This window comes from Primulina tabacum, unplaced genomic scaffold (assembly GCF_025594145.1).
Source record: "Primulina tabacum isolate GXHZ01 unplaced genomic scaffold, ASM2559414v2 Contig1226, whole genome shotgun sequence".
Taxonomy (NCBI): Eukaryota; Viridiplantae; Streptophyta; class Magnoliopsida; order Lamiales; family Gesneriaceae; genus Primulina; species Primulina tabacum.
Genome location: NW_027460162.1, coordinates 5,001 through 23,507, shown reverse-complemented (window position 1 = coordinate 23,507; position 18,507 = coordinate 5,001). Strand labels below are relative to the sequence as shown.

Here is an 18,507-nt window from a genome sequence, read left to right as displayed (position 1 = left end):
GATTTGGACAAAATTGTAGGCTAATTTGATTGTAAACGGGCAAACGGACGAGATCATTACTACGCAATGAGCTGACGAGATTTAGCCGAATTCCTTCTCTAAGACCCTCTAATTTGCGATTTACGCTTTGTTAAGCTTTCGTTTCCTCGAGAAATCCTGCTTAGGAAGTTCGAAAATTGATTCGGTTCCATTTATCGTATCCAGGCAAATAATAGCTTACATTCGTATTTCCTTCTTCTTATTTTTTTTCTATTTTCTGGACATTTATCGATTTTGTTGTCGTGAGCCGGTTCTGAGGAAGGGTATGACGCAGATTACTCGGAGACGGTTAACTCATTAAAAACAATTATTTCGACTGTTTTTATCCTAATTTACGTAAACGGTCGCGACACGAGGTCTTCCCAGGGAGGTCACCCATCCTAGCTCTGCCATCGCGCCAGAACGCTTAACTTCAGGTTATGATTGGGCGAGAGCAGTGCCGCGTGTTGTCCATCGCGCCCGCTCCACACGTACCGAGGGATATAAGATAAACATCCACTCAATGTCGGGTGCGATCATACCAGCACTAATGCACCGGATCCCATCAGAACTCCGAAGTAAGCGTGCTTGGGCTGAGAGCAGTACTAGGAGGTGTGACCCCCTGGAAGTCCTCGTGTTTGCACCCTTTTTCGTGTTTTTCTATTTTTGTATTACTTGTTGATAAGACGATTTTCGGCTCAAATCATCTGAATCTCGATCGGGACAAGAAAGAACATGTGAAATGAAAGTAGCTCGGGCACTGCCGGATTTGGACAAAATTGTAGGCTAATTTGATTGTAAACGGGCCAACGACGAGACTCATTACTACGCAATGAGCTGACGAGATTTTAGCCGAATTCCTTCTCTAAGACCCTCTAATTTGCGATTTACCGCTTCTGTTAAGCTTTCGTTTCCTCGAGAAATCCGCTTAGGAAGTTCGAAATTCGATTCCGGTTCCATTTTATCGTATCCCAGGCATAATAATAGCTTTACATTCGTTATTTCCTTCTTCTTATTTTTTTTTCTATTTTCTGGGAACATTTATCGATTTTTGTTGTCGTGAGCCGGTTCTGTGCGGAAGGGTATGACGCAGATTACTCCGGAGACGGTTAACTCATTAAAAACAATTATTTCGACTGTTTTATCCATAATTTACGTAAACGGTCGCGACACGAGGTCTTCCCAGGGAGGTCACCCATCCTAGCTCTGCCATCGCGCCAGAACGCTTAACTTCATGGTTATGATTGGGCGAGAGCAGTGCCGCGTGTTGTCCATCGCCGCCCGCTCCACACGTACTCGAGGGATATAAGAATAAACATCCCACTCAATGTCGGGTGCGATCATACTAGCACTAATGCACCGGATTCCCATCAGAACTCCGAAGTTAAGCGTGCTTGGGCGAGAGCAGTACTAGGATGGGTGACCCCCTGGGAAGTCCTCGTGTTGCACCCTTTTCGTGTTTTTTCTATTTTGATTACTGTTGACAGACGATTTTCGGCTCAAATCATCTGAATCTCGATCGGGACCAGATAAGACATGTGAAATGAAAGTAGCTCGGGCACTGCCGGATTTGGACAAAATTGTAGGCTAATTTGATTGTAAACGGGCAAACGGACGAGACTCATTACTACGCAATGAGCTGACGAGATTTTAGCCGAATTCCTTCTCTAAGACCCTCTAATTTGCGATTTACCGCTTCTGTTAAGCTTTCGTTTCCTCGAGAAATCCGCTTAGGAAGTTCGAAATTCGATTCGGTTCCATTTTATCGTATCCCAGGCATAATAATAGCTTTACATTCGTTATTTCCTTCTTCTTATTTTTTTTTCTATTTTCTGGGAACATTTATCGATTTTTGTTGTCGTGAGCCGGTTCTGTGCGGAAGGGTATGACGCAGATTACTCCGGAGACGGTTAACTCATTAAAACAATTATTTCGACTGTTTTATCCATAATTTACGTAAACGGTCGCGACACGAGGTCTTCCCAGGGAGGTCACCCATCCTAGCTCTGCCATCGCGCCAGAACGCTTAACTTCATGGTTATGATTGGGCGAGAGCAGTGCCGCGTGTTGTCCATCGCCGCCCGCTCCACACGTACTCGAGGGATATAAGAATAAACATCCCACTCAATGTCGGGTGCGATCATACCAGCACTAATGCACCGGATCCCATCAGAACTCCGAAGTTAAGCGTGCTTGGGCGAGAGCAGTACTAGGATGGGTGACCCCCTGGGAAGTCCTCGTGTTGCACCCTTTTTCGTGTTTTTCTATTTTTGATTACTTGTTGACAGACGATTTTCGGCTCAAATCATCTGAATCTCGATCGGGACCAGATAAGACATGTGAAATGAAAGTAGCTCGGGCACTGCCGGATTTGGACAAAATTGTAGGCTAATTTGATTGTAAACGGGCAAACGGACGAGACTCATTACTACGCAATGAGCTGACGAGATTTTAGCCGAATTCCTTCTCTAAGACCCTCTAATTTGCGATTTACCGCTTCTGTTAAGCTTTCGTTTCCTCGAGAAATCCGCTTAGGAAGTTCGAAATTCGATTCCGGTTCCATTTTATCGTATCCCAGGCATAATAATAGCTTTACATTCGTTATTTCCTTCTTCTTATTTTTTTTTCTATTTTCTGGGAACATTTATCGATTTTTGTTGTCGTGAGCCGGTTCTGTGCGGAAGGGTATGACGCAGATTACTCCGGAGACGGTTAACTCATTAAAAACAATTATTTCGACTGTTTTATCCATAATTTACGTAAACGGTCGCGACACGAGGTCTTCCCAGGGAGGTCACCCATCCTAGCTCTGCCATCGCGCCAGAACGCTTAACTTCATGGTTATGATTGGGCGAGAGCAGTGCCGCGTGTTGTCCATCGCCGCCCGCTCCACACGTACTCGAGGGATATAAGAATAAACATCCCACTCAATGTCGGGTGCGATCATACCAGCACTAATGCACCGGATCCCATCAGAACTCCGAAGTTAAGCGTGCTTGGGCGAGAGCAGTACTAGGATGGGTGACCCCCTGGAAGTCCTCGTGTTGCACCCTTTTTCGTGTTTTTCTATTTTTGATTACTTGTTGACAGACGATTTTCGGCTCAAATCATCTGAATCTCGATCGGGACCAGATAAGACATGTGAAATGAAAGTAGCTCGGGCACTGCCGGATTTGGACAAAATTGTAGGCTAATTTGATTGTAAACGGGCAAACGGACGAGACTCATTACTACGCAATGAGCTGACGAGATTTTAGCCGAATTCCTTCTCTAAGACCCTCTAATTTGCGATTTACCGCTTCTGTTAAGCTTTCGTTTCCTCGAGAAATCCGCTTAGGAAGTTCGAAATTCGATTCCGGTTCCATTTTATCGTATCCCAGGCATAATAATAGCTTTACATTCGTTATTTCCTTCTTCTTATTTTTTTTTCTATTTTCTGGGAACATTTATCGATTTTTGTTGTCGTGAGCCGGTTCTGTGCGGAAGGGTATGACGCAGATTACTCCGGAGACGGTTAACTCATTAAAACAATTATTTCGACTGTTTTATCCATAATTTACGTAAACGGTCGCGACACGAGGTCTTCCCAGGGAGGTCACCCATCCTAGCTCTGCCATCGCGCCAGAACGCTTAACTTCATGGTTATGATTGGGCGAGAGCAGTGCCGCGTGTTGTCCATCGCCGCCCGCTCCACACGTACTCGAGGGATATAAGAATAAACATCCCACTCAATGTCGGGTGCGATCATACCAGCACTAATGCACCGGATCCCATCAGAACTCCGAAGTTAAGCGTGCTTGGGCGAGAGCAGTACTAGGATGGGTGACCCCCTGGGAAGTCCTCGTGTTGCACCCTTTTTCGTGTTTTTCTATTTTTGATTACTTGTTGACAGACGATTTTCGGCTCAAATCATCTGAATCTCGATCGGGACCAGATAAGACATGTGAAATGAAAGTAGCTCGGGCACTGCCGGATTTGGACAAAATTGTAGGCTAATTTGATTGTAAACGGGCAAACGGACGAGACTCATTACTACGCAATGAGCTGACGAGATTTTAGCCGAATTCCTTCTCTAAGACCCTCTAATTTGCGATTTACCGCTTCTGTTAAGCTTTCGTTTCCTCGAGAAATCCGCTTAGGAAGTTCGAAATTCGATTCCGGTTCCATTTTATCGTATCCCAGGCATAATAATAGCTTTACATTCGTTATTTCCTTCTTCTTATTTTTTTTTCTATTTTCTGGGAACATTTATCGATTTTTGTTGTCGTGAGCCGGTTCTGTGCGGAAGGGTATGACGCAGATTACTCCGGAGACGGTTAACTCATTAAAAACAATTATTTCGACTGTTTTATCCATAATTTACGTAAACGGTCGCGACACGAGGTCTTCCCAGGGAGGTCACCCATCCTAGCTCTGCCATCGCGCCAGAACGCTTAACTTCATGGTTATGATTGGGCGAGAGCAGTGCCGCGTGTTGTCCATCGCCGCCCGCTCCACACGTACTCGAGGGATATAAGAATAAACATCCCACTCAATGTCGGGTGCGATCATACCAGCACTAATGCACCGGATCCCATCAGAACTCCGAAGTTAAGCGTGCTTGGGCGAGAGCAGTACTAGGATGGGTGACCCCCTGGGAAGTCCTCGTGTTGCACCCTTTTTCGTGTTTTTCTATTTTTGATTACTTGTTGACAGACGATTTTCGGCTCAAATCATCTGAATCTCGATCGGGACCAGATAAGACATGTGAAATGAAAGTAGCTCGGGCACTGCCGGATTTGGACAAAATTGTAGGCTAATTTGATTGTAAACGGGCAAACGGACGAGACTCATTACTACGCAATGAGCTGACGAGATTTTAGCCGAATTCCTTCTCTAAGACCCTCTAATTTGCGATTTACCGCTTCTGTTAAGCTTTCGTTTCCTCGAGAAATCCGCTTAGGAAGTTCGAAATTCGATTCCGGTTCCATTTTATCGTATCCCAGGCATAATAATAGCTTTACATTCGTTATTTCCTTCTTCTTATTTTTTTTTCTATTTTCTGGGAACATTTATCGATTTTTGTTGTCGTGAGCCGGTTCTGTGCGGAAGGGTATGACGCAGATTACTCCGGAGACGGTTAACTCATTAAAACAATTATTTCGACTGTTTTATCCATAATTTACGTAAACGGTCGCGACACGAGGTCTTCCCAGGGAGGTCACCCATCCTAGCTCTGCCATCGCGCCAGAACGCTTAACTTCATGGTTATGATTGGGCGAGAGCAGTGCCGCGTGTTGTCCATCGCCGCCCGCTCCACACGTACTCGAGGGATATAAGAATAAACATCCCACTCAATGTCGGGTGCGATCATACCAGCACTAATGCACCGGATCCCATCAGAACTCCGAAGTTAAGCGTGCTTGGGCGAGAGCAGTACTAGGATGGGTGACCCCCTGGGAAGTCCTCGTGTTGCACCCTTTTTCGTGTTTTTCTATTTTTGATTACTTGTTGACAGACGATTTTCGGCTCAAATCATCTGAATCTCGATCGGGACCAGATAAGACATGTGAAATGAAAGTAGCTCGGGCACTGCCGGATTTGGACAAAATTGTAGGCTAATTTGATTGTAAACGGGCAAACGGACGAGACTCATTACTACGCAATGAGCTGACGAGATTTTAGCCGAATTCCTTCTCTAAGACCCTCTAATTTGCGATTTACCGCTTCTGTTAAGCTTTCGTTTCCTCGAGAAATCCGCTTAGGAAGTTCGAAATTCGATTCCGGTTCCATTTTATCGTATCCCAGGCATAATAATAGCTTTACATTCGTTATTTCCTTCTTCTTATTTTTTTTTCTATTTTCTGGGAACATTTATCGATTTTTGTTGTCGTGAGCCGGTTCTGTGCGGAAGGGTATGACGCAGATTACTCCGGAGACGGTTAACTCATTAAAAACAATTATTTCGACTGTTTTATCCATAATTTACGTAAACGGTCGCGACACGAGGTCTTCCCAGGGAGGTCACCCATCCTAGCTCTGCCATCGCGCCAGAACGCTTAACTTCATGGTTATGATTGGGGGAGAGCAGTGCCGCGTGTTGTCCATCGCCGCCCGCTCCACACGTACTCGAGGGATATAAGAATAAACATCCCACTCAATGTGGGGTGCGATCATACCAGCACTAATGCACCGGATCCCATCAAAACTTCGAAGTTAAGCGTGCTTGGGCGAGAGAGCAGTACTAGGATGGGTGACCCCCTGGGAAGTCCTCGTGTTGCACCCTTTTTCGTGTTTTTCTATTTTTGATTACTTGTTGACAGACGATTTTCGGCTCAAATCATATGAATCTCGATCGGGACCAGATAAGACATGTGAAATGAAAGTAGCTCGGGCTTTGCCGGATTCTGACAAAATTGTAGGCTAATTTGATTGTAAACGGGCAAACGGACGAGACTCATTATTACGTAATGAGCTGACGAGATTTTAGCCGAATTCCTTCTCTAAGACCCTCTAATTTGCGATTTACCGCTTCTGTTAAGCTTTCGTTTCCTCGAGAAATCCGCTTAGGAAGTTCGAAATTCGATTCCGGTTCCATTTTATCGTATCCCAGGCATAATAATAGCTTTACATTCGTTATTTCCTTCTTCTTATTTTTTTTTCTATTTTCTGGGAACATTTATCGATTTTTGTTGTCGTGAGCCGGTTCTGTGCGGAAGGGTATGACGCAGATTACTCCGGAGACGGTTAACTCATTAAAAACAATTATTTCGACTGTTTTATCCATAATTTACGTAAACGGTCGCGACACGAGGTCTTCCCAGGGAGGTCACCCATCCTACCTCTGCCATCGCGCCAGAACGCTTAACTTCATGGTTATGATTGGGCGAGAGCAGTGCCGCGTGTTGTCCATCGCCGCCCGCTCCACACGTACTCGAGGGATATAAGAATAAACATCCCACTCAATGTCGGGTGCGATCATACCAGCACTAATGCACCGGATCCCATCAGAACTCCGAAGTTAAGCGTGCTTGGGCGAGAGCAGTACTAGGATGGGTGACCCCCTGGGAAGTCCTCGTGTTGCACCCTTTTTCGTGTTTTTTCTATTTTTGATTACTTGTTGACAGACGATTTTCGGCTCAAATCATCTGAATCTCGATCGGGACCAGATAAGACATGTGAAATGAAAGTAGCTCGGGCACTGCCGGATTTGGACAAAATTGTAGGCTAATTTGATTGTAAACGGGCAAACGGACGAGACTCATTACTACGCAATGAGCTGACGAGATTTTAGCCGAATTCCTTCTCTAAGACCCTCTAATTTGCGATTTACCGCTTCTGTTAAGCTTTCGTTTCCTCGAGAAATCCGCTTAGGAAGTTCGAAATTCGATTCCGGTTCCATTTTATCGTATCCCAGGCATAATAATAGCTTTACATTCGTTATTTCCTTCTTCTTATTTTTTTTTCTATTTTCTGGGAACATTTATCGATTTTTGTTGTCGTGAGCCGGTTCTGTGCGGAAGGGTATGACGCAGATTACTCTGGAGACGGTTCACTCATTAAAACAATTATTTCGACTGTTTTATCCATAATTTACGTAAACGGTCGCGACACGAGGTCTTCCCAGGGAGGTCACCCATCCTAGCTCTGCCATCGCGCCAGAACGCTTAACTTCATGGTTATGATTGGGCGAGAGCAGTGCCGCGTGTTGTCCATCGCCGCCCGCTCCACACGTACTCGAGGGATATAAGAATAAACATCCCACTCAATGTCGGGTGCGATCATACCAGCACTAATGCACCGGATCCCATCAGAACTCGAAGTTAAGCGTGCTTGGGCGAGAGCAGTACTAGGATGGGTGACCCCCTGGGAAGTCCTCGTGTTGCACCCTTTTTCGTGTTTTTCTATTTTTGATTACTTGTTGACAGACGATTTTCGGCTCAAATCATCTGAATCTCGATCGGGACCAGATAAGACATGTGAAATGAAAGTAGCTCGGGCACTGCCGGATTTGGACAAAATTGTAGGCTAATTTGATTGTAAACGGGCAAACGGACGAGACTCATTACTACGCAATGAGCTGACGAGATTTTAGCCGAATTCCTTCTCTAAGACCCTCTAATTTGCGATTTACCGCTTCTGTTAAGCTTTCGTTTCCTCGAGAAATCCGCTTAGGAAGTTCGAAATTCGATTCCGGTTCCATTTTATCGTATCCCAGGCATAATAATAGCTTTACATTCGTTATTTCCTTCTTCTTATTTTTTTTTCTATTTTCTGGGAACATTTATCGATTTTTGTTGTCGTGAGCCGGTTCTGTGCGGAAGGGTATGACGCAGATTACTCCGGAGACGGTTAACTCATTAAAAACAATTATTTCGACTGTTTTATCCATAATTTACGTAAACGGTCGCGACACGAGGTCTTCCCAGGGAGGTCACCCATCCTAGCTCTGCCATCGCGCCAGAACGCTTAACTTCATGGTTATGATTGGGCGAGAGCAGTGCCGCGTGTTGTCCATCGCCGCCCGCTCCACACGTACTCGAGGGATATAAGAATAAACATCCCACTCAATGTCGGGTGCGATCATACCAGCACTAATGCACCGGATCCCATCAGAACTCCGAAGTTAAGCGTGCTTGGGCGAGAGCAGTACTAGGATGGGTGACCCCCTGGGAAGTCCTCGTGTTGCACCCTTTTTCGTGTTTTTCTATTTTTGATTACTTGTTGACAGACGATTTTCGGCTCAAATCATCTGAATCTCGATCGGGACCAGATAAGACATGTGAAATGAAAGTAGCTCGGGCACTGCCGGATTTGGACAAAATTGTAGGCTAATTTGATTGTAAACGGGCAAACGGACGAGACTCATTACTACGCAATGAGCTGACGAGATTTTAGCCGAATTCCTTCTCTAAGACCCTCTAATTTGCGATTTACCGCTTCTGTTTAGCTTTTGTTTCCTTGAGAAATCCGCTTAGGAAGTTCGAAATTCGATTCCGGTTCCATTTTATCGTATCCCAGGCATAATAATAGCTTTACATTCGTTATTTCCTTCTTCTTATTTTTTTTTCTATTTTCTGGGAACATTTATCGATTTTTGTTGTCGTGAGCCGGTTCTGTGCGGAAGGGTATGACGCAGATTACTCCGGAGACAGTTAACTCATATAAAACAATTATTTCGACTGTTTTATCCATAATTTACGTAAACGGTCGCGACACGAGGTCTTCCCAGGGAGGTCACCCATCCTACCTCTGCCATCGCGCCAGAACGCTTAACTTCATGGTTATGATTGGGCGAGAGCAGTGCCGCGTGTTGTCCATCGCCGCCCGCTCCACACGTACTCGAGGGATATAAGAATAAACATCCCACTCAATGTCGGGTGCGATCATACCAGCACTAATGCACCGGATCCCATCAGAACTCCGAAGTTAAGCGTGCTTGGGCGAGAGCAGTACTAGGATGGGTGACCCCCTGGGAAGTCCTCGTGTTGCACCCTTTTTCGTGTTTTTCTATTTTTGATTACTTGTTGACAGACGATTTTCGGCTCAAATCATCTGAATCTCGATCGGGACCAGATAAGACATGTGAAATGAAAGTAGCTCGGGCACTGCCGGATTTGGACAAAATTGTAGGCTAATTTGATTGTAAACGGGCAAACGGACGAGACTCATTACTACGCAATGAGCTGACGAGATTTTAGCCGAATTCCTTCTCTAAGACCCTCTAATTTGCGATTTACCGCTTCTGTTAAGCTTTCGTTTCCTCGAGAAATCCGCTTAGGAAGTTCGAAATTCGATTCCGGTTCCATTTTATCGTATCCCAGGCATAATAATAGCTTTACATTCGTTATTTCCTTCTTCTTATTTTTTTTTCTATTTTCTGGGAACATTTATCGATTTTTGTTGTCGTGAGCCGGTTCTGTGCGGAAGGGTATGACGCAGATTACTCCGGAGACGGTTAACTCATTAAAAACAATTATTTCGACTGTTTTATCCATAATTTACGTAAACGGTCGCGACACGAGGTCTTCCCAGGGAGGTCACCCATCCTAGCTCTGCCATCGCGCCAGAACGCTTAACTTCATGGTTATGATTGGGCGAGAGCAGTGCCGCGTGTTGTCCATCGCCGCCCGCTCCACACGTACTCGAGGGATATAAGAATAAACATCCCACTCAATGTCGGGTGCGATCATACCTAGCACTAATGCACCGGATCCCATCAGAACTCCGAAGTTAAGCGTGCTTGGGCGAGAGCAGTACTAGGATGGGTGACCCCCTGGAAGTCCTCGTGTTGCACCCTTTTTCGTGTTTTTCTATTTTTGATTACTTGTTGACAGACGATTTTCGGCTCAAATCATCTGAATCTCGATCGGGACCAGATAAGACATGTGAAATGAAAGTAGCTCGGGCACTGCCGGATTTGGACAAAATTGTAGGCTAATTTGATTGTAAACGGGCAAACGGACGAGACTCATTACTACGCAATGAGCTGACGAGATTTTAGCCGAATTCCTTCTCTAAGACCCTCTAATTTGCGATTTACCGCTTCTGTTAAGCTTTCGTTTCCTCGAGAAATCCGCTTAGGAAGTTCGAAATTCGATTCCGGTTCCATTTTATCGTATCCCAGGCATAATAATAGCTTTACATTCGTTATTTCCTTCTTCTTATTTTTTTTTCTATTTTCTGGGAACATTTATCGATTTTTGTTGTCGTGAGCCGGTTCTGTGCGGAAGGGTATGACGCAGATTACTCCGGAGACGGTTAACTCATTAAAAACAATTATTTCGACTGTTTTATCCATAATTTACGTAAACGGTCGCGACACGAGGTCTTCCCAGGGAGGTCACCCATCCTAGCTCTGCCATCGCGCCAGAACGCTTAACTTCATGGTTATGATTGGGCGAAGAGCAGTGCCGCGTGTTGTCCATCGCCGCCCGCTCCACACGTACTCGAGGGATATAAGAATAAACATCCCACTCAATGTCGGGTGCGATCATACCAGCACTAATGCACCGGATCCCATCAGAACTCCGAAGTTAAGCGTGCTTGGGCGAGAGCAGTACTAGGATGGGTGACCCCCTGGGAAGTCCTCGTGTTGCACCCCTTTTTCGTGTTTTTCTATTTTTGATTACTTGTTGACAGACGATTTTCGGCTCAAATCATCTGAATCTCGATCGGGACCAGATAAGACATGTGAAATGAAAGTAGCTCGGGCACTGCCGGATTTGGACAAAATTGTAGGCTAATTTGATTGTAAACGGGCAAACGGACGAGACTCATTACTACGCAATGAGCTGACGAGATTTTAGCCGAATTCCTTCTCTAAGACCCTCTAATTTGCGATTTACCGCTTCTGTTAAGCTTTCGTTTCCTCGAGAAATCCGCTTAGGAAGTTCGAAATTCGATTCCGGTTCCATTTTATCGTATCCCAGGCATAATAATAGCTTTACATTCGTTATTTCCTTCTTCTTATTTTTTTTTCTATTTTCTGGGAACATTTATCGATTTTTGTTGTCGTGAGCCGGTTCTGTGCGGAAGGGTATGACGCAGATTACTCCGGAGACGGTTAACTCATTAAAACAATTATTTCGACTGTTTTATCCATAATTTACGTAAACGGTCGCGACACGAGGTCTTCCCAGGGAGGTCACCCATCCTAGCTCTGCCATCGCGCCAGAACGCTTAACTTCATGGTTATGATTGGGCGAGAGCAGTGCCGCGTGTTGTCCATCGCCGCCCGCTCCACACGTACTCGAGGGATATAAGAATAAACATCCCACTCAATGTCGGGTGCGATCATACCAGCACTAATGCACCGGATCCCATCAGAACTCCGAAGTTAAGCGTGCTTGGGCGAGAGCAGTACTAGGATGGGTGACCCCCTGGAAGTCCTCGTGTTGCACCCTTTTTTCGTGTTTTTTCTATTTTTGATTACTTGTTGACAGACGATTTTCGGCTCAAATCATCTGAATCTCGATCGGGACCAGATAAGACATGTGAAATGAAAGTAGCTCGGGAACTGCCGGATTTGGACAAAATTGTAGGCTAATTTGATTGTAAACGGGCAAACGGACGAGACTCATTACTACGCAATGAGCTGACGAGATTTTAGCCGAATTCCTTCTCTAAGACCCTCTAATTTGCGATTTACCGCTTCTGTTAAGCTTTCGTTTCCTCGAGAAATCCGCTTAGGAAGTTCGAAATTCGATTCCGGTTCCATTTTATCGTATCCCAGGCATAATAATAGCTTTACATTCGTTATTTCCTTCTTCTTATTTTTTTTTCTATTTTCTGGGAACATTTATCGATTTTTGTTGTCGTGAGCCGGTTCTGTGCGGAAGGGTATGACGCAGATTACTCCGGAGACGGTTAACTCATTTAAAACAATTATTTCGACTGTTTTATCCATAATTTACGTAAACGATCGCGACACGAGGTCTTCCCAGGGAGGTCACCCATCCTACCTCTGCCATCGCGCCAGAACGCTTAACTTCGTGGTTATGATTGGCCGAGAGCAGTGCCGCGTGTTGTCCATCGCCGCCCGCTCCACACGTACTCGAGGGATATAAGAATAAACATCCCACTCAATGTCGGGTGCGATCATACCAGCACTAATGCACCGGATCCCATCAGAACTCCGAAGTTAAGCGTGCTTGGGCGAGAGCAGTACTAGGATGGGTGACCCCCTTGGAAGTCCTCGTGTTGCACCCTTTTCGTGTTTTTCTATTTTTGATTACTTGTTGACAGACGATTTTCGGCTCAAATCATCTGAATCTCGATCGGGACCAGATAAGACATGTGAAATGAAAGTAGCTCGGGCACTGCCGGATTTGGACAAAATTGTAGGCTAATTTGATTGTAAACGGGCAAACGGACGAGACTCATTACTACGCAATGAGCTGACGAGATTTTAGCCGAATTCCTTCTCTAAGACCCTCTAATTTGCGATTTACCGCTTCTGTTAAGCTTTCGTTTCCTCGAGAAATCCGCTTAGGAAGTTCGAAATTCGATTCGGTTCCATTTTATCGTATCCAGGCATAATAATAGCTTTACATTCGTTATTTCCTTCTTCTTATTTTTTTTTTCTATTTTCTGGGAACATTTATCGATTTTTGTTGTCGTGAGCCGGTTCTGTGCGGAAGGGTATGACGCAGATTACTCCGGAGACGGTTAACTCATTAAAAACAATTATTTCGACTGTTTTATCCATAATTTACGTAAACGGTCGCGACACGAGGTCTTCCCAGGGAGGTCACCCATCCTAGCTCTGCCATCGCGCCAGAACGCTTAACTTCATGGTTATGATTGGGCGAGAGCAGTGCCGCGTGTTGTCCATCGCCGCCCGCTCCACACGTACTCGAGGGATATAAGAATAAACATCCCACTCAATGTCGGGTGCGATCTACCAGCACTAATGCACCGGATCCCATCAGAACTCCGAAGTTAAGCGTGCTTGGGCGAGAGCAGTACTAGGATGGGTGACCCCCTGGGAAGTCCTCGTGTTGCACCCTTTTTCGTGTTTTTCTATTTTTGATTACTTGTTGACAGACGATTTTCGGCTCAAATCATCTGAATCTCGATCGGGACCAGATAAGACATGTGAAATGAAAGTAGCTCGGGCACTGCCGGATTTGGACAAAATTGTAGGCTAATTTGATTGTAAACGGGCAAACGGACGAGACTCATTACTACGCAATGAGCTGACGAGATTTTAGCCGAATTCCTTCTCTAAGACCCTCTAATTTGCGATTTACCGCTTCTGTTAAGCTTTCGTTTCCTCGAGAAATCCGCTTAGGAAGTTCGAAATTCGATTCCGGTTCCATTTTATCGTATCCCAGGCATAATAATAGCTTTACATTCGTTATTTCCTTCTTCTTATTTTTTTTTCTATTTTCTGGGAACATTTATCGATTTTTGTTGTCGTGAGCCGGTTCTGTGCGGAAGGGTATGACGCAGATTACTCCGGAGACGGTTAACTAATTAAAACAATTATTTCGACTGTTTTATCCATAATTTACGTAAACGATCGCGACACGAGGTCTTCCCAGGGAGGTCACCCATCCTACCTCTGCCATCGCGCCAGAACGCTTAACTTCGTGGTTATGATTGGGCGAGAGCAGTGCCGCGTGTTGTCCATCGCCGCCCGCTCCACACGTACTCGAGGGATATAAGAATAAACATCCCACTCAATGTCGGGTGCGATCATACCAGCACTAATGCACCGGATCCCATCAGAACTCCGAAGTTAAGCGTGCTTGGGCGAGGAGCAGTACTAGGATGGGTGACCTCCTGGAAGTCCTCGTGTTGCACCCCTTTTCATTTTTTTCTATTTTTGATTACTTGTTGACAGACGATTTTCGGCTCAAATCATCTGAATCTCGATCGGGACCAGATAAGACATGTGAAATGAAAGTAGCTCGGGCACTGCCGGATTTGGACAAAATTGTAGGCTAATTTGATTGTAAACGGGCAAACGGACGAGACTCATTACTACGCAATGAGCTGACGAGATTTAGCCGAATTCCTTCTCTAAGACCCTCTAATTTGCGATTTACCGCTTCTGTTAAGCTTTCGTTTCCTCGAGAAATCCGCTTAGGAAGTTCGAAATTCGATTCCGGTTCCATTTTATCGTATCCCAGGCATAATAATAGCTTTACATTCGTTATTTCCTTCTTCTTATTTTTTTTTTCTATTTTCTGGGAACATTTATCGATTTTTGTTGTCGTGAGCCGGTTCTGTGCGGAAGGGTATGACGCAGATTACTCCGGAGACGGTTAACTCATTAAAAACAATTATTTCGACTGTTTTATCCATAATTTACGTAAACGATCGCGACACGAGGTCTTCCCAGGGAGGTCACCCATCCTAGCTCTGCCATCGCGCCAGAACGCTTAACTTCAGTGGTTATGATTGGGCGAGAAGCAGTGCCGCGTGTTGTCCATCGCCGCCCGCTCCACACATACTCGAGGGATATAAGAATAAACATCCCACTCAATGTCGGGTGCGATCATACCAGCACTAATGCACCGGATCCATCAGAACTCCGAAGTTAAGCGTGCTTGGGCGAGAGCAGTACTAGGATGGGTGACCCCCTGGGAAGTCCTCGTGTTGCACCCTTTTTTCGTGTTTTATATTTTTGATTACTTGTTGACAGACGATTTTCGGCTCAAATCATCTGAATCTCGATCGGGACCAGATAAGACATGTGAAATGAAAGTAGCTCGGGCACTGCCGGATTTGGACAAAATTGTAGGCTAATTTGATTGTAAACGGGCAAACGGACGAGACTCATTACTACGCAATGAGCTGACGAGATTTTAGCCGAATTCCTTCTCTAAGACCCTCTAATTTGCGATTTACCGCTTCTGTTAAGCTTTCGTTTCCTCGAGAAATCCGCTTAGGAAGTTCGAAATTCGATTCCGGTTCCATTTTATCGTATCCCAGGCATAATAATAGCTTTACATTCGTTATTTCCTTCTTCTTATTTTTTTTTCTATTTTCTGGGAACATTTATCGATTTTTGTTGTCGTGAGCGGGTTCTGTGCGGAAGGGTATGACGCAGATTACTCCGGAGACGGTTAACTAATTAAAACAATTATTTCGACTGTTTTATCCATAATTTACGTAAACGATCGCGACACGAGGTCTTCCCAGGGAGGTCACCCATCCTACCTCTGCCATCGCGCCAGAACGCTTAACTTCGTGGTTATGATTGGGCGAGAGCAGTGCCGCGTGTTGTCCATCGCCGCCCGCTCCACACGTACTCGAGGGATATAAGAATAAACATCCCACTCAATGTCGGGTGCGATCATACCAGCACTAATGCACCGGATCCCATCAGAACTCCGAAGTTAAGCGTGCTTGGGCGAGAGCAGTACTAGGATGGGTGACCCCCTGGGAAGTCCTCGTGTTGCACCCTTTTTCGTGTTTTTCTATTTTTGATTACTTGTTGACAGACGATTTTCGGCTCAAATCATCTGAATCTCGATCGGGACCAGATAAGACATGTGAAATGAAAGTAGCTCGGGCACTGCCGGATTTGGACAAAATTGTAGGCTAATTTGATTGTAAACGGGCAAACGGACGAGACTCATTATACGCAATGAGCTGACGAGATTTTAGCCGAATTCCTTCTCTAAGACCCTCTAATTTGCGATTTACCGCTTCTGTTAAGCTTTCGTTTCCTCGAGAAATCCGCTTAGGAAGTTCGAAATTCGATTCCGGTTCCATTTTATCGTATCCCAGGCATAATAATAGCTTTACATTCGTTATTTCCTTCTTCTTATTTTTTTTTCTATTTTCTGGGAACATTTATCGATTTTTGTTGTCGTGAGCCGGTTCTGTGCGGAAGGGTATGACGCAGATTACTCCGGAGACGGTTAACTCATTAAAAACAATTATTTCGACTGTTTTATCCATAATTTACGTAAACGATCGCGACACGAGGTCTTCCCAGGGAGGTCACCCATCCTAGCCTCTGCCATCGCGCCAGAACGCTTAACTTCATGGTTATGATTGGGCGAGAGCAGTGCCGCGTGTTGTCCATCGCCGCCGCTCCACACGTACTCGAGGGATATAAGAATAAACATCCCACTCAATGCCGGGTGCGATCATACCAGCACTAATGCACCGGATCCCATCAGAACTCCGAAGTTAAGCGTGCTTGGGCGGAGAGCAGTACTAGGATGGGTGACCCCCTGGAAGTCCTCGTGTTGCACCCTTTTTCGTGTTTTTCTATTTTTGATTACTTGTTGACAGACGATTTTCGGCTCAAATCATCTGAATCTCGATCGGGACCAGATAAGACATGTGAAATGAAAGTAGCTCGGGCACTGCCGGATTTGGACAAAATTGTAGGCTAATTTGATTGTAAACGGGCAAACGGACGAGACTCATTACTACGCAATGAGCTGACGAGATTTAAGCCGAATTCCTTCTCTAAGACCCTCTAATTTGCGATTTACCGCTTCTGTTAAGCTTTCGTTTCCTCGAGAAATCCCCTTAGGAAGTTCGAAATTCGATTCCGGTTCCATTTTATCGTATCCCAGGCATAATAATAGCTTTACATTCGTTATTTCCTTCTTCTTATTTTTTTTTCTATTTTCTGGGAACATTTATCGATTTTTGTTGTCGTGAGCCGGTTCTGTGCGGAAGGTATGACGCAGATTACTCCGGAGACGGTTAACTCATTAAAACAATTATTTCGACTGTTTTATCCATAATTTACGTAAACGGATCGCGACACGAGGTCTTCCAGGGAGGTCACCCATCCTAGCTCTGCCATCGCGCCAGAACGCTTAACTTCATGGTTATGATTGGGCGAGAGCAGTGCCGCGTGTTGTCCATCGCCGCCCGCTCCACACGTACTCGAGGGATATAAGAATAAACATCCCACTCAATGTCGGGTGCGATCATACCAGCACTAATGCACCGGATCCCATCAGAACTCCGAAGTTAAGCGTGCTTGGGCGAGAGCAGTACTAGGATTGGTGACCCCCTGGGAAGTCCTCGTGTTGCACCCTTTTTCGTGTTTTTCTATTTTTGATTACTTGTTGACAGACGATTTTCGGCTCAAATCATCTGAATCTCGATCGGGACCAGATAAGACATGTGAAATGAAAGTAGCTCGGGCACTGCCGGATTTGGACAAAATTGTAGGCTAATTTGATTGTAAACGGGCAAACGGACGAGACTCATTACTACGCAATGAGCTGACGAGATTTTAGCCGAATTCCTTCTCTAAGACCCTCTAATTTGCGATTTACCGCTTCTGTTAAGCTTTCGTTTCCTCGAGAAATCCGCTTAGGAAGTTCGAAATTCGATTCTGGTTCCATTTTATCGTATCCCAGGCATAATAATAGCTTTACATTCGTTATTTCCTTCTTCTTATTTTTTTTTCTATTTTCTGGGAACATTTATCGATTTTTGTTGTCGTGAGCCGGTTCTGTGCTGGAAGGGTATGACGCAGATTACTCCGGAGACGGTTAACTCATTAAAACAATTATTTCGACTGTTTATCCATAATTTACGTAAACGGTCGCGACACGAGGTCTTCCCAGGGAGGTCACCCATCCTACCTCTGCCATCGCGCCAGAACGCTTAACTTCAGTGGTTATGATTGGGCGAGAGCAGTGCCGCGTGTTGTCCATCGCCGCCCGCTCCACACGTACCGAGGGATATAAGAATAAACATCCCACTCAATGTCGGGTTGCGATCATACCAGCACTAATGCACCGGATCCCATCAGAACTCCGAAGTTAAGCGTGCTTGGGCGAGAGCAGTACTAGGATGGGTGACCCCCTGGGAAGTCCTCGTGTTGCACCCTTTTTCGTGTTTTTCTATTTTTGATTACTTGTTGACAGACGATTTTTGGCTCAAATCATCTGAATCTCGATCGGGACCAGATAAAACATGTGAAATGAAAGTAGCTCGGGCACTGCCGGATTTGGACAAAATTGTAGGCTAATTTGATTGTAAACGGGCAAACGGACGAGACTCATTACTACGCAA

The 18,507-nt window shown here is 45.1% G+C and overlaps 22 non-coding genes and 1 pseudogene across 22 annotated transcripts; all 23 read left to right on the top strand.

Annotated features, from left to right (window-relative positions):
• The first annotated feature begins 546 nt into the window (after positions 1-546).
• On the top strand, positions 547-665 carry LOC142536095 (5S ribosomal RNA; annotated as a pseudogene).
• A 685-nt stretch (positions 666-1,350) lies between these two features.
• LOC142536083 (5S ribosomal RNA) lies at positions 1,351-1,470 on the top strand. Its single transcript, XR_012817989.1, has one exon. It is a non-coding gene; the product is annotated as a 5S ribosomal RNA (ribosomal RNA).
• A 680-nt stretch (positions 1,471-2,150) lies between these two features.
• LOC142536073 (5S ribosomal RNA) lies at positions 2,151-2,269 on the top strand. Its single transcript, XR_012817979.1, has one exon. It is a non-coding gene; the product is annotated as a 5S ribosomal RNA (ribosomal RNA).
• A 684-nt stretch (positions 2,270-2,953) lies between these two features.
• On the top strand, positions 2,954-3,071 carry LOC142536081 (5S ribosomal RNA). The gene has a single exon (XR_012817987.1). It is a non-coding gene; the product is annotated as a 5S ribosomal RNA (ribosomal RNA).
• Positions 3,072-3,754: 683 nt separating this feature from the next.
• On the top strand, positions 3,755-3,873 carry LOC142536072 (5S ribosomal RNA). Its single transcript, XR_012817978.1, has one exon. It is a non-coding gene; the product is annotated as a 5S ribosomal RNA (ribosomal RNA).
• Positions 3,874-4,557: 684 nt separating this feature from the next.
• Positions 4,558-4,676, top strand: LOC142536071 (5S ribosomal RNA). Its single transcript, XR_012817977.1, has one exon. It is a non-coding gene; the product is annotated as a 5S ribosomal RNA (ribosomal RNA).
• Positions 4,677-5,359: 683 nt separating this feature from the next.
• On the top strand, positions 5,360-5,478 carry LOC142536070 (5S ribosomal RNA). Its single transcript, XR_012817976.1, has one exon. It is a non-coding gene; the product is annotated as a 5S ribosomal RNA (ribosomal RNA).
• Positions 5,479-6,162: 684 nt separating this feature from the next.
• LOC142536092 (5S ribosomal RNA) lies at positions 6,163-6,283 on the top strand. Its single transcript, XR_012817997.1, has one exon. It is a non-coding gene; the product is annotated as a 5S ribosomal RNA (ribosomal RNA).
• A 684-nt stretch (positions 6,284-6,967) lies between these two features.
• Positions 6,968-7,086, top strand: LOC142536068 (5S ribosomal RNA). Its single transcript, XR_012817975.1, has one exon. It is a non-coding gene; the product is annotated as a 5S ribosomal RNA (ribosomal RNA).
• A 684-nt stretch (positions 7,087-7,770) lies between these two features.
• LOC142536087 (5S ribosomal RNA) lies at positions 7,771-7,888 on the top strand. Its single transcript, XR_012817992.1, has one exon. It is a non-coding gene; the product is annotated as a 5S ribosomal RNA (ribosomal RNA).
• Positions 7,889-8,572: 684 nt separating this feature from the next.
• Positions 8,573-8,691, top strand: LOC142536097 (5S ribosomal RNA). The gene has a single exon (XR_012818000.1). It is a non-coding gene; the product is annotated as a 5S ribosomal RNA (ribosomal RNA).
• Positions 8,692-9,375: 684 nt separating this feature from the next.
• LOC142536096 (5S ribosomal RNA) lies at positions 9,376-9,494 on the top strand. Its single transcript, XR_012817999.1, has one exon. It is a non-coding gene; the product is annotated as a 5S ribosomal RNA (ribosomal RNA).
• A 684-nt stretch (positions 9,495-10,178) lies between these two features.
• Positions 10,179-10,297, top strand: LOC142536089 (5S ribosomal RNA). The gene has a single exon (XR_012817994.1). It is a non-coding gene; the product is annotated as a 5S ribosomal RNA (ribosomal RNA).
• A 685-nt stretch (positions 10,298-10,982) lies between these two features.
• On the top strand, positions 10,983-11,101 carry LOC142536067 (5S ribosomal RNA). Its single transcript, XR_012817974.1, has one exon. It is a non-coding gene; the product is annotated as a 5S ribosomal RNA (ribosomal RNA).
• Positions 11,102-11,785: 684 nt separating this feature from the next.
• Positions 11,786-11,903, top strand: LOC142536080 (5S ribosomal RNA). Its single transcript, XR_012817986.1, has one exon. It is a non-coding gene; the product is annotated as a 5S ribosomal RNA (ribosomal RNA).
• A 686-nt stretch (positions 11,904-12,589) lies between these two features.
• On the top strand, positions 12,590-12,708 carry LOC142536077 (5S ribosomal RNA). Its single transcript, XR_012817983.1, has one exon. It is a non-coding gene; the product is annotated as a 5S ribosomal RNA (ribosomal RNA).
• Positions 12,709-13,390: 682 nt separating this feature from the next.
• On the top strand, positions 13,391-13,508 carry LOC142536084 (5S ribosomal RNA). The gene has a single exon (XR_012817990.1). It is a non-coding gene; the product is annotated as a 5S ribosomal RNA (ribosomal RNA).
• Positions 13,509-14,191: 683 nt separating this feature from the next.
• On the top strand, positions 14,192-14,310 carry LOC142536088 (5S ribosomal RNA). Its single transcript, XR_012817993.1, has one exon. It is a non-coding gene; the product is annotated as a 5S ribosomal RNA (ribosomal RNA).
• Positions 14,311-14,996: 686 nt separating this feature from the next.
• Positions 14,997-15,114, top strand: LOC142536082 (5S ribosomal RNA). Its single transcript, XR_012817988.1, has one exon. It is a non-coding gene; the product is annotated as a 5S ribosomal RNA (ribosomal RNA).
• Positions 15,115-15,797: 683 nt separating this feature from the next.
• On the top strand, positions 15,798-15,916 carry LOC142536091 (5S ribosomal RNA). The gene has a single exon (XR_012817996.1). It is a non-coding gene; the product is annotated as a 5S ribosomal RNA (ribosomal RNA).
• Positions 15,917-16,599: 683 nt separating this feature from the next.
• LOC142536090 (5S ribosomal RNA) lies at positions 16,600-16,718 on the top strand. The gene has a single exon (XR_012817995.1). It is a non-coding gene; the product is annotated as a 5S ribosomal RNA (ribosomal RNA).
• Positions 16,719-17,400: 682 nt separating this feature from the next.
• Positions 17,401-17,519, top strand: LOC142536078 (5S ribosomal RNA). The gene has a single exon (XR_012817984.1). It is a non-coding gene; the product is annotated as a 5S ribosomal RNA (ribosomal RNA).
• A 684-nt stretch (positions 17,520-18,203) lies between these two features.
• On the top strand, positions 18,204-18,322 carry LOC142536076 (5S ribosomal RNA). Its single transcript, XR_012817982.1, has one exon. It is a non-coding gene; the product is annotated as a 5S ribosomal RNA (ribosomal RNA).
• Positions 18,323-18,507: the final 185 nt, after the last annotated feature.